Below are 15,740 nucleotides of genomic sequence, written 5' to 3' on the forward strand. Positions count from 1 at the left end.
AGGGACGAGGAAGTGCGGAGCACAGCTCAGCTTTTGTAACTCCTAATTTCACTTGGAAAACGTTCTCAAAACAAACAGATGCCAGCAGAACGAGCGTCAAGACCCGTGCAGAGTCTGCTCCGCCACAAACGAGTTCGGAGTCCGTTTTGCCTGCCTAAACGTTTCACCCAGCAGCTCATTAAAATGGATCTATTCAAGGGAGACTTCCCCCCCTCCTCCCCGATTAGATCATTCCTGCGATAAGAGCATTAACGAGCATATTTTCCCATAAATAAAATGAACGAGCCTCGAGGGCAGGGAAGGTTGTTTAGCCTGCAAGGAGTTATTTGCCACGCTCGTCCTTTAGAGAGTTGAGAACCAGTTTGCCCCTTCGTTGCAGCTCGAGTGCAGCCTCCGACCAGCAGAATTGGCAAGGTGGGATTTCTGCCAGCTGTATGTTTGTGCTGCTTTATTTTGGGTGTAATCCCTGTGGATTCAGTGCTTGGCAAAGTCCCTGGCTGGAGCTCAGATGGAGCGGTGCCAGCAGGCAGGGCAGGAATCATAGAATCGTAGAATCACCAGGTTGGAAATGACCCACCGGATCATCGAGCCCAACCATTCCTATCCCAGTCCCCTTTGCCAAGGGGTTTATTTGAGCTGCACGCAGCCTTGTGCTTTTGCCCGTGAGCTGATTGCATTTGAACCAATATTTACTCAGGGGTTTGTGTACCAAGGTATAGTCAGCAATCCCTCTGAGTGAGAGTGGAGCTGGATCCAGCCTGCAGGCCAGCTTCACAGCTCGGGGTGTTTACATTGTTTTTTAAAATACTCTTTAATTTCAGACTGTTTGACAGCTCTGCTCAGCCTTTCCCCCTGCAGCAGGTGGAGCAGTGCAAGCTTCCCCTGCACCCCCTCCAAAGAGCCTGCTGGCTGTGCCTCCTCAGCCAGGAGAACCTCTTCGAGCAGCAGGTGAGGAGAAGACCACGACCCGTGCAGGGCTTGGCGTCTCCCCACCCCTTGCTTTGTAATCAATAAATATAAATACAATGACAGTGCAATAGCAATTTTTACAGAATCATACAATCACCAGGTTGGAAAAGACCCACTGGATCATTGAGTCCAACCATTCCCATCAATCACTAACCCATGTCCCTCAGCACCTCATCCACCCGTCCCTTAAACCCCTCCAGGGAAGGGGACTCAACCCCCTCCCTGGGCAGCCTGATTATGTGAATATAATCACGTTATTCCTATATATGCCACCAAGCTGACAGCACAATGAGTGGAAGCTTTAGAATCATAGAATGGTTTTGGTCGGAAAAGGACTTCAAGATCATCGAGTCCAACTCTGGATCCAACCCTAAGTCCAGCACTAGATCATATCCCTGTTCATCTTTCAAACCCCTCTAGGACTGGGGACTCAACCTCCTCCCTGGGCAGCGTCTGTCAGTGCTTGACCACCCTCTCAGTAAAATGAAGCTCTATATTTCTAGACTTTTCCAGTTTTCCAAAAGGTTTTAATTTATGAAGTCATTCTAGGTACAAATTAACTCACCCTGCCTCCTGTTTGTTATTAAGTCTAGAAGAAGCTGGGGTTTGAAGGGTTCATTGCTTACCCTGCTGGGAAGATGTGACTTGGTGCAAAGTGCTGCGGTGCTTTCTAGCAGCGCTTTTAGGGGAGCTGTTTATTCCTACATCTCCTGCTGCGTGTAAGCCCAGCAGCCTCTCAGATACCCCAACCTGACCTACAGAACTTCCCGCTGCAGAGCCAGGGCAGCCTAATCCTTGGGGAGTGCAAAACCACACATCCACAGAGCTGAGCCTGTGCTCATAACTCTTAATAAGAGCAGCAGATTTCCTCGGGTGCAGAAGATAAAGAGGTGGTTTAAGGAAAGCAAGGAACCTTGAAATTACTGTGCTGGGTTGGACCAATGACCTAGTTAGTTTGATTGCTTGCTTACAGTGACTTTTACCAAGTACTTTAGATGACAGTCTGAAAACCTACAGAGGCCAGGCTGAGAGAGTTGGGGTTGCTCAGCCTGGAGAAGAGAAGGCTCCAGGGAGACCTTAGAGCAGCTTCCAGCACTGAAAGGGGCTACAAGAAAGCTGGGGAGGGACTCGTGACCAGGGAGTGCAGGGATAGCATGAAGGGAATGGTTTTGAGCTGAAAGAGGGGAGATTGAGATGAGATCTTGGGGAGAAATGTTTTTCTGTGAGGGTGGGGAGGCCCTAGTTGCCCAGAGCAGGGGTGGCTGCCCCATCCCTGGAGGGGTTCAAGGCCGGGTTGGATGGGGCTTGGAGCCCCTGACCCAGTGGGAGGTGTCCCTGCCCATGGCAGGGGTGGAACTGGATGGGCTTTGAGGTCCCTTCCAACCCAAACCATTCCATGATTCAGATGTGTGGGCAATGAAAGGGTGCAGCTGTGATTACAGAACATAAACTGTGGAGGAGTTTAGAATTAGCTCTGAAATTTGTTTTGGGGGTATTTTAGCTACTGAAGTTATCCCTTCTGTTCCCCTGGACGTCTGATCTCTCTGTTCTTTCTTGAGCCAGAGAGTTTCCCTTTTGGATCATCTGCAGCAAGTCCAGAGAAGAGCAACAAAGCTGGTGAGGGGGCTGGAGAACAAGAGGAGCGGCTGAGAGACCTGGGGGTGTTTAGCCTGGAGAAGAGGAGGCTGAGGGGAGACCTCATTGCTCTCTCCAACTCCCTGAGAGGAGGTTGTGGAGAGGAGGGAGCTGGGCTCTTCTCCCAAGGGACAGGGGACAGGACGAGAGGGAATGGCCTCAAGCTCCGCCAGGTGAGGTTCAGGCTGGACATTAGGAAAAAATTTTTCACAGAAAGGGTGGTTGGTCCCTGGCAGAGGCTGCCCAGGGAGGGGGTTGAGTCACCTTCCCTGGAGGGGTTTAAGGGACAGGTGGATGAGGTGCTGAGGGACATGGGTTAGTGATTGATGGGAATGGTTGGACTTGATGATCCGATGGGTCTTTTCCAACCTGATGATTCTGTGATTCTATCTAGCGGGTATGTCCTTGGAGATCACGATGCAGACTGCCGTGGTGCTCTGCCTTTCTGGTGTTTCCCCAGCCTTTTGTCCTACAGCACGTGAATTTCTTGGCTCGTGGTTCCTTACTGCCCGTGACATTTCCATGTTTGTTTGGCTTTGCCCACAGAGACATCCTTGATCTCTGCCAGCCGTCAGGCAGCAGTGGGAGCCAAAGATCATCTACCATCCAATTGTGCAGTCTCAGCCCATCTTCAGACTCATTGAGCTCATTAGGGAGGAAAATGTAATCAGCTGTCCTTCAAGGAACGGGATGTGACAGGAAGCAATGCGAGTCAGCAGGTCAGTCCTTAACAGCTGTCAGAACGATGTGCACGGTACAGCGGCTCTGTAGTCCTGCTAAATTAAGTCACGGGCTTAATGGGCTGGAGGATGCACATTAGAACTGATCCCTGCAGAGAGCTGAGTGTGTCACGGCGGCGGCAGCAGATCCTACACCATCCCTGCCGCTGCTTGGTGATGAGACAGGGCAAATAGGAGCTGTGCTTTACATGTCGAAGCTTCCAAGGCTACCTCGCTGTCACTGCAGCCCCCCAGCTCCCTCGGGAGGCTGTGGGTTGGGAAACTGAGGCAGGGAGAAAGGACCAGCCTCTGGTTGTACAGAGACAGAGCTGAGATGGGAGCTGAAGATCTCATGGCCTCTGCTCCCTTCAGGCTGCCTCCTCTGACCTCAAATCCTGTGAGGCTCTGGGATTTAGGTCTTTTTTAAAAGGCAGTTACTTCAAAGTTCCTTTGAAGGAACTGGAGAAGAGGAGGCTGAGGGGAGACCTCATTGCTCTCTCCAACTCCCTGAAAGGAGGTTGCGGAGAGGAGGGAGCTGGGCTCTTCTCCCAAGGGACAGGGGACAGGACGAGAGGGAATGGCCTCAAGCTCCACCAGGGGAGGTTCAGGATGGACATTAGGAAAAAATATTTCATGGAAAGGGTCATTGGTCCCTGTCCGAGGCTGCCCAGGGAGGGAGTTGAGTCCCCTTCCCTGGAGGGGTTTAAGGGACGGGTGGACGAGGTGCTGAGGGACATGGGTTAGTGATTGATGGGAATGGTTGGACTCGATGATCCAGTGGGTCCTTTTCAACCTGATGATTCTATGATTCTATGAAATAAGCAAAATGTTCTCTTGGACCTAAATTATCTGTCCTTATACTGTCTCCTCTCCCACTGATAATCCTCTTTATTGCCTTTAAAAGTATATGTGGGGTTCTTCTTTGGCAGCGATAGTGACGTGTCATTCTCTTTTCTGTTCTATTGGCCTTTTCTTTCAACGTTTTCTTGATGTCTTGCAGTTTGGTGTTGTTAGGTTTATGTGCTGTGGTTTTAAGATTTTAGATGGATTCAGAAATGCTCTTGCTTGTGGTAACCAGATGCTTCTCCCCATGAACTGTTACGGAGGTGGCTGGAAGATATCAATTTATACAGAACCATATCCAAATTACTGGGGGGGGTTCCCCCTTAAATTCATGTTACTATGGGTAAGGAGACGGTTTCGGCTTCTCCTCAGTCTCTCATTGTATTCATTCAGGACACATTCAGACTTTCTTTCTTCAGCCAAAGGACTTCTCGCAGCATTTCCAAAGAGACCTTTTTTCCATGACCCCCAGGTACAACAGCTGTGACACATTTGTTTGGAGGAAACTGTAAGATTAGCAAAACCAAGCTGTTCTTAATTTCCCTTGAAAATAAGCTATTGTTGTAGCTCTCCAGGATCCGTGCTCGTCAGAGCGCTTTGAAGAGTTACCCGTCTCCAGGCACACACAATCCAAGGCAAGTCAGCTCATCTGTCTTCTTTGATCGACTTTTCATCTGGGGAGATTTCATGAGCTCTTGACGCAGCTTTTTGGGGACACTGAGCACTGGGACTTCCCTGTGCTGCAGGATGTAGTGTCCCAGTTTCAGAGACCTACGTGTGGGACGTCTTTGCTGCTGGAGGCGTAGGGTTAAGAGAGACCTTTTGAGTCAAATCCAGACTTGCAGTCCATGCCTGATCCTAGGATCTTATTCCTAAAGGTACAGTGCTTCACCCTCACAGCCTCCAGTGTGTCCCCTGCAAGGCCATTGTGCCTGGGGAGATTTAGCTTGGATATTCGGAAGAATTTCTTTACTGAAAGGGTTGTCAAGCACTGGCAGAGGCTGCCCAGGGAGGTGGTTGAGTCGCCATCCCTGGATGGATTTAAAAGATGAGTGGATGTCATACCTGGGGACATGGTCTAATGGTAAACTTATCAGAGCTGGATTGATAGTTGGACTTGATGATCTTGAAAGTCTTTTCCAACTGAAACCATTCTATGATTCTATTCCAAAAGCTGAGTGCTCCATGAGTTACAAAGCAACTTTTATTCCCAATTATATTTATTTGTAGCCAACTTTTTCCCCAGCTGGTTTGATGCCAGCATTGTCCTTATGCTTAAATAGATGTCTCAACTCTCTCTTGGGTGCTTTTATGTTTAGCAATCCTACCCCTTCTGGCCTTTGTTTTGTTAGGCTAAGCAAACTGAGATCATCTTCTGTAAAAGCTTCCTTTCTCCTTGGCGTGCTTCTTGTCAAGGAATTATCTCAGCCATCCAAAATCTTTCCCACATGTGCTTTATATGTAAAGCATCCTACTCTGTGACTACCTAAGGACCATCACCTCTTAGATAAACCCCAGGTACTTATAAATGCATTTGCTGGATGTTGGAAGTAGAGTTTAAAAAGCATAAACATCCAAGGAGAACAAGGAGGGAAAAGCTTGGTGCATCTACCTGGAGGGTAACGTTTCATAGAATCATAGAATCACCAGGTTGGAAAAGACCCACCGGATCATCGAGTCCAACCATTCCCATCAATCACTAAACCATGTCCCTCAGCACCTCATCCACCCGTCCCTTAAGCCCCTCCAGGGAAGGGGACTCAACCCCCTCCCTGGGCAGCCTCTGCCAGTGCCCAATCACCCTTTCCAGGAAAAATTTCTTCCTAATGTTCAGCCTAAACCTCCCCTGGTGGAGCTTGAGGCCATTCCCTCTCGTCCTGTCCCCTGTCCTTTGGGAGAAGAGCCCAGCTCCCTCCTCTCCACAACCTCCTTTCAGGGAGTTGGAGAGAGCAATGAGGTCTCCCCTCAGCCTCCTCTTCTCCAGGCTAAACACCCCCAGCTCTCTCAGCCGCTCCTCTTCTTCTCCAGCCCCCTCCCCAGCTTCGTTGCTCTTCTCTGGACTCGCTCCAGAGCCTCAACATCCTTCTTGTGGTGAGGGGCCCAGAACTGACCCCAGGATTCGAGGAGCGGTCTCCCCAGTGCCGAGTCCAGAGGGAGAAGAACCTCCCTGGACCTGCTGGCCACGCCGTGTCTGATCTAAGCCAAGATGCCATTGGCCTTCTTGGCCACCTGAGCCCCTGCTGGCTCATGTTCAGTTGCTGTCAACCAACACCCCCAGGTCCTTCTCCTCCAGGCAGCTTTCCAGCCAGACTTCTCCTAGTCTGTAGCTGCTCAGGGTTGTTGTGTCCCAAGTGCAGCACCCGGCGTTTGGCTTTGTTAAACCTCATCCCATTGGTCTCAGCGCAGCGGTCCAGCCTGTTCAGATCCCTTTGGAGCCTCCCGACCCTCCAGCAGATCCACGCTTCCACCCAGCTTAGTGTCATCTGCAAACTTGTTAAGGGTGCCCTTTGATAGGGCTTATAGTGTTGTGCTTCACAGAAGCTCTGTTGGAGCCTCAGCGCTGGATCCCGTGATTCATTTGGGTCTTTGCTTTGATGTTTTGTTGAAAGCCTGGTGGTCTGGCAAAGGGATACAAACCAACATTGGTCTGAACCACCAGCTCGGCAGTGTCTAGGTGGAAGGAGTTTGGCAAAACCTTACTCTGCACCACAAAAATGTTGCTTAGGGATCCCCCACCAGTCTGGGCCTGAGTCTGTTGAGCTCCTGTGTGCTGATCGGTGATAAGGAACTAAGAAATTTGTGTGTGTGAAAACTGGTTGCTTTTCATTACTCTCTGCGCTCAGAGCTAGAGGGTTTCTGGACCTGATTCCCACAAGACCCGTGATACTGCCCCTTCAGCTCATCTTCTCAGGGGAGATGGTGGGTTTAGGAGGCACAACTTCAGGAAGAGGTGCCAAAAAGGGCTTAGAAATGATGCTGCAACATGACGTGCGAGAGCAGCAAAACCACCAGCTGCAAACTTGCACCCTGCTGTCCTGCAGGTCCCAGGGATGGACAATTAATAGCCCTTCCAGTTGCAAAAGCCTGGAGCCTTTCTAGGGGGCCGATCTGTGCTATAAAAACCTTTCATAGCTGTGTGTAGGTTTGACATTAAGCAGGGGACATCTGAAGGCTCAAACCCTGTCTTCTGAGCTGCGGGTGATGCTCAGCGCTGGAGAAATCTGTGCCAGTGATTGAAGTATGAAAGGGGCAGAGGTGGGAGGGGAATCAAGGATAAAGAAGAGGAAGAAAGGTCGTGGTGAGGCTTGGGGATCACCCCGCTGTGCACTCGGGGTCTGCTCCCCAGTCTAATGTCCACAACCCCAGCTGTGTTCTGCCTGCGTTGGGCTGCGCTGTTGGGGAGGTGATGCTGAGGGTGCCCACATCCCCCTGCTTCCCTCTAAAGCCTCTCAGCACAAACGTGGTCCCAGCATCCAGCCTCGGCACGAGTACACGCTCTCCTTGCAGGGAGCAATCCTGCTGGCGTTTACATGGAGGATGGGGAAGGGTCTCCCATGTCTGTAGGGTGGCTGGAGACCCTCTGTGAGCAGAAAGGCTGGAGAAGCCAGACCGGCTTCAGTATAGAATCATAGAATCATAGACTCATAGAATCACCACCAGGTCGGAAGAGACCCACCGGATCATCGAGTCCAACCATTCCCATCAATCACTAACCCATGTCCTTCAGCACCTCATCCACCCGTCCCTTAAACCCCTCCAGGGAAGGGGACTCAACGCCCTCCCTGGGCAGCCTCTGCCAGTGACCAATGACCCTTTCCAGGAAATATTTTTTCCTGATGTCCAGCCTGAACCTCCCCTGGTGGAGCTTGAGGCCATTCCCTCTCGTCCTGTCCCCTGTCACTTGGGAGAAGAGGCTGAAGCAAGCACTGCTGCCAAGTGTCGTGGCCTCCTTCCTTGAAGGAGCCTTGGTGGCATCCTTAAACCCACGTGTTCGTTTTCTCTGTGCTACCCTGTCCCCTCTCCTCTCTCCAAACCAGCCCCAGTGCCTGGGCACGGTTGAGCCTGAGTAAGGGTGACTCAGAGCCGGGTTACCCATCCCCTGCCCGCGCAGGGAGAGGAGCTGGAGCGGGTCCCACCTCGTCCCCCACTCCTCCTCTCCATCACCCTGCACCTCAGCTCCTCACCCCCCGCGGGTGGAGCAAGACTGAACTGGTCCCTGCATGCAGATTGCCTTTGTCTGGTGGGGATGAACATAAACTGCTGGAGGGAAGCATTTTCACGATGAAAACCATGCGGGGCTCAATTGTTCCCTGTATCCGTGGAAAATTACTCCTGCTCTCTCTCCCCTTTGCTCGAGCGACTCCAAAACGTGCTGGTAGGGGAGGAGGAGGGAGGTGTGTGTGGCTGTGGGGTCAGAGATGCTGCTTTTTTTCATTCCCCCTGCCTCTAAATGATTTATTCTGAAAGCCTCTCGCCTTTGTGTCATTGGGAAAAACACACAGCAATCAGAAAGCGTTTAGGGGCCAGCCCTTTAAATGTCACTGGGAAAAGAATAGAAAGAAATGAATCCCCGACATCCCAATGATGCGGCCCCATCCCCCTTCCCTCCCTCCCCTTCCCATCTGGCACAAACAAAAGCAGATGGGAGAGGTGGCCAGGGCAGAGGGTGCGGGTCCTACTGCTGGTCCTGAGCACCCACTGGGCATAAGGTGCCTGCAGCAAGGAGCAGGGGAAGGGCAGGGACATGGGGGGGATATGCTTGGGCACGGGGTGATGTGGTGGCTGTGGGCTCAAGAGCTTGGGCTGTTGTCCCATGAGCCCACTCTGGGAGCTCTGTGTGTCTTCTGTCTGTCTGTCTATCCATCCATCCATCCATCCATCCATCCATCCATCATTCCGTCCATCCAACCCTCCCTCCCTCCCTCCCCGCCTTGCCTCTCCCACCTTTTGGAGCTGCCTGGAACCTGGGCTGTGCCCTTCCCCATCCATCCATCCATCCATCCATCCATCCATCCCTCCATCCATCCATCCATCCATCCATCCATCCATCCCTCCCTCCCCTTCATGTCTTTCATCAGGTCACTCTCCTCCTGCCCTTTTCTCCATGGATTTGCTTTGCCACAGTGCTCGATTTTTCTTTTTTCACCCTGCCCTGCCTTTTTTCACCCACATTTCTGACTCGTTTGCTCACCCACATCCTTGGTTCTTTTCCTTCTCTCTTGAACCCCCTTCTCCCTTCCCCCCCCTCCACTCCCAGTGCTGCCCAACTTTCCTTTTCATCTCCAGCTCTTGCTCTCATTGTGTTTTCTTTGTGGTCCTTACAATGATGTTGTCAGGTATAAGAAAAGGAAAATCCCAGTGGTACGTGGCTGCAAGGCTTTCGTTAGCGCTCGGGCTGACAGGGCTGGCTTTTTCATTCCCTCTGCAAACCACCCCTTCCCTCGCTGCTCCACGTTCACCCCGGGGGTGTTGGTTGACAGCGACTGAACATGAGCCAGCAGTGGCCCAGGTGGCCAAGAAGGCCAAGGACATCTTGGCTTGGATCAGACACGGCGTGGCCAGCAGGGCCAGGGAGGTTCTTCTCCCTCTGGGCTCAGCACTGGGGAGACCGCTCCTCGAATCCTGGGGTCAGTTCTGGGCCTCTCACCACAAGAAGGATGTTGAGGCTCTGGAGCGAGTCCAGAGAAGAGCAACGAAGCTGGTGAGGGGGCTGGAGAAGAAGAGGAGCAGCTGAGAGAGCTGGGGGTGTTTAGCCTGGAGAAGAGGAGGCTGAGGGGAGACCTCATTGCTCTCTGCAACTCCCTGAAAGGAGGTTGTGGAGAGGAGGGAGCTGGGCTCTTCTCCCAAGGGACAGGGGACAGGACGAGAGGGAATGGCCTCAAGCTCCACCAGGGGAGGTTCAGGCTGGACATAAGGAAAAAATTTTTCACGGAAAGGGTGATTGGTCCCTGGCAGAGGCTGCCCAGGGAGAGGGTTGAGTCCCCTTCCCTGGAGGGGTTTAAGGGAAGGGTGGACGAGGTGCTGAGGGACGTGGTTTAGTGATTGATGGGAATGGTTGGACTCAATGGGTCTCTTCCAACCTGGTGGTGGTGATTCTGTGATTCTGTGCTGCTTCCCCAGCCTCTCCCTGGTGCTGTGGGAGCAGCAGTTCAGTACTTGACACTGTGAGGAAGGGAGGTGAGAAGGCTCAGGGCTCTTTCCCAGGAGCTGGCTCTGAGCTGAGCCTGGATTTGTCCCCAAAGAACCAGGGAAGCTGGGAGCAGATGTGGGTCAGCGGAGTGACCACTGCTGGAACCAGTCCCAAGCGGTGAGTGCCCGAAGGAGGAAGGCAGCGGCATGGATGACGTCTTGTGAAAGGGATTAAGCTCAATAAATGGAAATTATATTCTGGGTGTTGAGGGGGATTTCTGTGAGTTGTGGCAAGCAGCAGGTTGTATCTCAAGGTGAGGAACACAAAAACCTTTTGTTTGGCTGCTGGAAGCTGAACGGAACAAAGTTCTGGGAGATGCTGTTGGGGATGGTGGGTTTAGGGTTAAACCTTGCAACAAAAATGCAAAGTACTCTCATAAACTCATCTAGGATCTTCTACAAGCCATCTTAGTGAACTTATTTACCTTTCTGTCATTTGGAGAGCATGGCAAATGTTCCGTGTGTTTGCAGAAAGGGAAGCTGCAGCACTGCAGGGCAGTGGGATTGTCCCGTGTGAGCTGGTGCTTATCATCAAGGGGAACATCAAATGTTCCCCTTGCAGAGGTGCTGCTGGCACCTGCAATGTTTTTTGCACCCAACAGTCTTGGGCTGAGCTTTTTTTGCGTATATTTTTGCCTTTTTGATTTGTTTTCTTCTGCTTTGGAATCCCTCTTGTGCACATGGCACCTTTCCAAAACCTGCTGAGAGCCTGTATCCCAAGGGGAGGATGGAACAGGAGGCAGGCTGGTTCTCATCCCAGCTACTTCGCAGACCAGGTGGGATGTCTGGATGTGACATGAAACACCTGATTGCAGCTGCAGTTCCTTTCACTCTGTGGTTCCCAGATGTAGGTTTGTTGCAAAATCCTGGTTCCTACAGGGCCGGAGGGAAGGAAGGGAGCTGGAGGCATCTCCTTGTACAATCACGGAGCAGCTCCTCTTATTCCCCACTATTTGTTCCCTTTTTCCCCAAGACCTTGTGCTGTCTCAGCTTTCTCTGCCCTGCCCAGTCTCAGAAAGGACAGAAGGGAGTGGTATTTAAAGCGTTTGTGAAACTGGAGCTGAACTCGAGTAGCTTTTCAATGACCTCCTCTCCCTTCTTGGTTTTGAATTCTTTGCCTTCCTCTTTTCCACGTAAGAGCAGAGCTGCTCTATTTAGGGACTGGTGAGCAACCAACCCATCCGAGGCGTCTCTAGCAACAGGTTCCTGTGGCTCTGTGGGATTGTTCGGGGTCCCCGTTCACTGATTTGCTCACGGTTGCTAAAAAGGCATCGGAAAGATGATGTGGGGAGGCAGGGCTGGAGCCCAGCTCCTCTTAGGTGTGGCTGCCAAGCTGGTCTCTTTTGCAAGAAGTTGCTCACTGCAGCCTCCCCACTGCCTTCCCCACAAACCCAGCAGCCTCTCCCTTCCCAGTATTGGAAATTATTTCACTCCAAACTCAAGAATCATGCAACTGAGGTCATGGGACCAGTTAGTTACGTGAAGGGAAGCAATCCCACAGCATTTTTTCCATATGAATAATACCGAGAATCCCGTCTTGGGCACACGTTGCATCCCCCTGTAGTCGTGGTTTCACCAAGAGGCGTGAGCAGGGCAAGAAAGCCAGAGCCCCATGGAAACTGGAGAAACGTTCCCCAGCAGCGGGTGGGGTGCAGGGGGATGGGACTGGTGTAGATCCAAAGTAATTCTATCGGTTTCGCTGGAGTTAGACCAGAAGTTATGTCCATGTCACTGACATGGTAGCCTGGAGGGTTTCATATCTAGGGTTAGAAGCCTGAAGGACACGTGTAATTTAAACCAATGGGGGATTTCGTGGCTGTGGAAGACCTGTGACCTTCATGCCAGGAGGCAGAAACCGGGGCAGCAGCAAAAAGAGCAGCTGTAGCAGAGCATAGGTCGGATCCTCCCGTCCTGCACTGCCCAGGGCTTTATTTGCTGTTTTCTTGCTCCACCTCCGCCTTCGTCTCATTTAGGTTGTAAATCACCCCCAATTTGTGCAGCCGTTGTATCCCGAGTTGGCATCAGTTACACGACTTTACTGCTTATGCCATTTTCTAGCCTGTTTACATCCTGTAAATTAAGTCAGTGATGAGCTTGGCACGGGATCTGGAAGGTTTTCACAGCAGGATCAGTTTCTCCCCTTTAATTAAACATTACAGGTTCCTCATGAATCATACTTCATGCTGTTAAACTTTTATGAAAAGCCTTAATGGAGCAATTTATGGGAAATCTGTTTTGATGTGCAGATCTGGGCCTCGCTTCTAACCTTGGCCCCAACTGCAAAGCTCCTGTAAATCATTTGACTTTGCTGGATTTGCAGCTACCTTGCGACTGCAAAGGAGCAAGCACAGCCCCACAGCTGGCTGGCCAGCTTATAAATTCGTGCTCTCAAGTCTAAACTTGGGCTCTTGAGTCTAAACTTGGGCTCTCGAGATAAAACTTGGGCTCTTGAGTGAGTCTAAACTTGGGCTCTTGAGTCTAAATTTGGGCTCTCAAGATAAAACTTGGTCTCTCAAGTCTAAACTTGGTCTCTCGAGATAAAACTTGGGCTCTCGAGATTAAAGATGGGCTCTCGAGTCTTAACTTGGGCTCTTGAGTCTAAACTTGGGCCCTCGAGATAAAACATGGGCTCCCAAGTCTAAACTTGGGCTCTCGCGACAAAACTTGGGCTCTTGAGTCTAAACTTGGGCTCTTGAGGCTGAACTCGAGTTCTTGAGTCTGAACTTGAGCTCTTGAGTCTGAACTCGAATTCTTGAGTCTGAACTCGAGCTTTTGGGTCTGAACTTGAGCTCTTGAGTCTGAACTCGAGCTCTCGAGTCAAAACTCTTCCTCTCAAGTCAAAACTCTTGCTCACAAGTCTAACAGCATGGACCCATCTTCCAGGTGGGTTTTTAAACCCTTTTCCAAAGCATGTCTCCACTTGGCTCCTACCACATCCCAAGGCAATGATGGGATGCCCAACTCCCTTCCATGTCTGCTCAGAGACCTTTGCTGGGTTTCAACCTTGCTGATTGCATCTGGGACGCCAGTTTTGAGTCACAGCTCCCTCTCTGGAGTGCTCTCAGGTTTTTGTTTCCCTTCCAAGCTGATATTTTCCTCTCTTTCTCATGCAGAAGCTCTGTTGTACGCACCATCTGCTCCCGCACCCATCCCAGCCCCGTTCCTCACTTATCCGTGTCTTTTCCAAGTTGACCAGAGCCGCTGGCAGTGCTTGAGACGTGGGTGCACAGGGGATTTCTGCAAACACAGGACGGGCTTTTCTAGCATCATCTCTGTACCACTCGCAGCTGCTCTCACGGAGCTGACATTTGCACAGTTACATCCACTGTGACTCCAAGACCTCTGAGCAGCATTAGCTCATTTACAGCCCGTTATTGCAGGTGGATTATTGCTTTTTAAAGCACCACAGCGGATATGATCATACTATCTTACACCCCACTTCTCTTTCTAATAACTGTAGAAAGCACTAATCAGCAACAGATAAACTAGAAGGAGGGATGAATGTCTCCAGGAGGGATAAATGTCCCCAGGATGGATGTTTTTCCTCTTTGAGTGTAAGAAGGAGGTGCAGGTCCATGCAGATTTGCATGGGCAGCGCTCATGCCAGAAGCAAGGTTGTCTCTGCCCACCAAGGGGCATGAGGAGTGGTGAGGATGGGATGCAAAGGACAGAAATGGGTAGGAAAGCTCCTCCAGTTCTTCTAGGCACAGCAGAAATCATCTCATGATTGGCTGAGCAACACCAAATTCAAGCTGCTGTTCTGGTGCCTCGTCCCACGCACCAGCATGATGCTCTGGTCCAGGGACAAGTCCAGTTGCGTATCACCGGGGCAGGGTGGTTTCAGAGAGCTCACCGCTCTCATTGCAGCCACAATGCAACAGGCTACACTCTCAGAGGGGTGTCTGAAAGTTATTTTTAAAAAAAAAACAAACCCCCAAACTCTTTGCACTGTTGGCTTATGTAAAACATCTACTAGACAATCGCATGTCCAGTCCTGATGGGGTGTCGGTTCTTTTCCACCCCATTTCCACAGAAAGTTTTTTGCCCATCATCCCCAGTGTTCTGCCTACTTAGCCCTATTTATAGAGCACCTTTCATGGGAGTCTTTAGGCTTTTAACCTTTATTCTTGGAAAATTATTCACTTCTTGGACCTGCCATGGAGCAATTACTCACCAACGTTCCTCCTCAGCCTGACTTTAAAAGAAATTCCCACGAGGCAACCCAGAGCTTTGAATCTCCCTGCGGCCAAACCTTGTGCCACAACCTGTCTCGGCTTGTCCCGTGGTTCTCAGCCTGGCTCTGTTGTTCATTCACCTGCAGAGATGGTTTACTGCTTTTGATGCTTCTCCCATGAGATCATTCACCACCAAATATGGGAGCAAAACACTGGAAATGGGATTCTGGCATGGGCTGATTGCTTTCTACAAGCTTCTTCTTCCTCGTTCTCTCGCTCATCACCTGCTGGGCCACCACAGCTCTGAGCCTGCTTCATAGAATCATAGAATCATAGAATAACCAGGTTGGAAGAGACCCACTGGATCATTGAGTCCAACCATAATTCATGTGGGACAGCAGAGCCCAGTGGTGCCCGTGGAGCAGTTTGAGGATGGATGGTCCCCTAGTTGGGGACAACTTCCATGGGCATGAAAGAGAGGAGTTGCCTCTCCCCCACCCAGCATTTCTATGACACTCCCTTTGCATCATGCAAGGTCAGAAATCATAGAATCACAAAACCTTAGAATCTCCAGGTTGGAAAAGACCCACCGGATCATTGAGTCCAACCATTCCTATCAAACACTAACCCATGTCCCTCAGCACCTCATCCACCCATCCCTTAAACACCTCCAGGGAAATAATCAGTGTTAATTAATTTGAGGTACGTGTGGCTACCTGGCTTTCAGGTGATGTGCAGGACCCATCCAACACTGCACACAGCAGATGGGGATGGAGATGGTTCTTCCATCCCATATCTCTGGAGGGTCAGAGACAATATCTCAGGATGCCTAGAATAGGGATGATAAGGACATGGAGCGGTTGGAGTGAGTCCATGGAGATGATCCGAGGGCTGGAGCACCTGCTGTATGAGGACAGGCTGAGAGAGTTGGGGTTGTTCGGTCTGGAGAAGAGAAAGTTGTGGGGAGACCTTAGAGCAGCTTCCAGTGCTGAAAGGGGCTCCAGGAAAGCTGGGGAGGGGCTCTGGATCAAGGAGTGCAGGGACAGGACAAGGTGGGAACAGTTTTCAGCTGAAAGAGGGGAGATTGAGATGAGATTTTAGGGAGAAATGTTTTGCTGTGAAGGCGGGGAGGCAGTGGTTGCCCAGAGCAGTGGTGGCTGCCCCATCCCTGGAGGGGTTCAAGGCCAGGCTGGATGGGGCTTGGAGCCCC

The sequence above is a fragment of the Phaenicophaeus curvirostris genome, chromosome 28, assembly GCF_032191515.1.
Source record: "Phaenicophaeus curvirostris isolate KB17595 chromosome 28, BPBGC_Pcur_1.0, whole genome shotgun sequence".
NCBI lineage: Eukaryota > Metazoa > Chordata > Aves > Cuculiformes > Cuculidae > Phaenicophaeus > Phaenicophaeus curvirostris.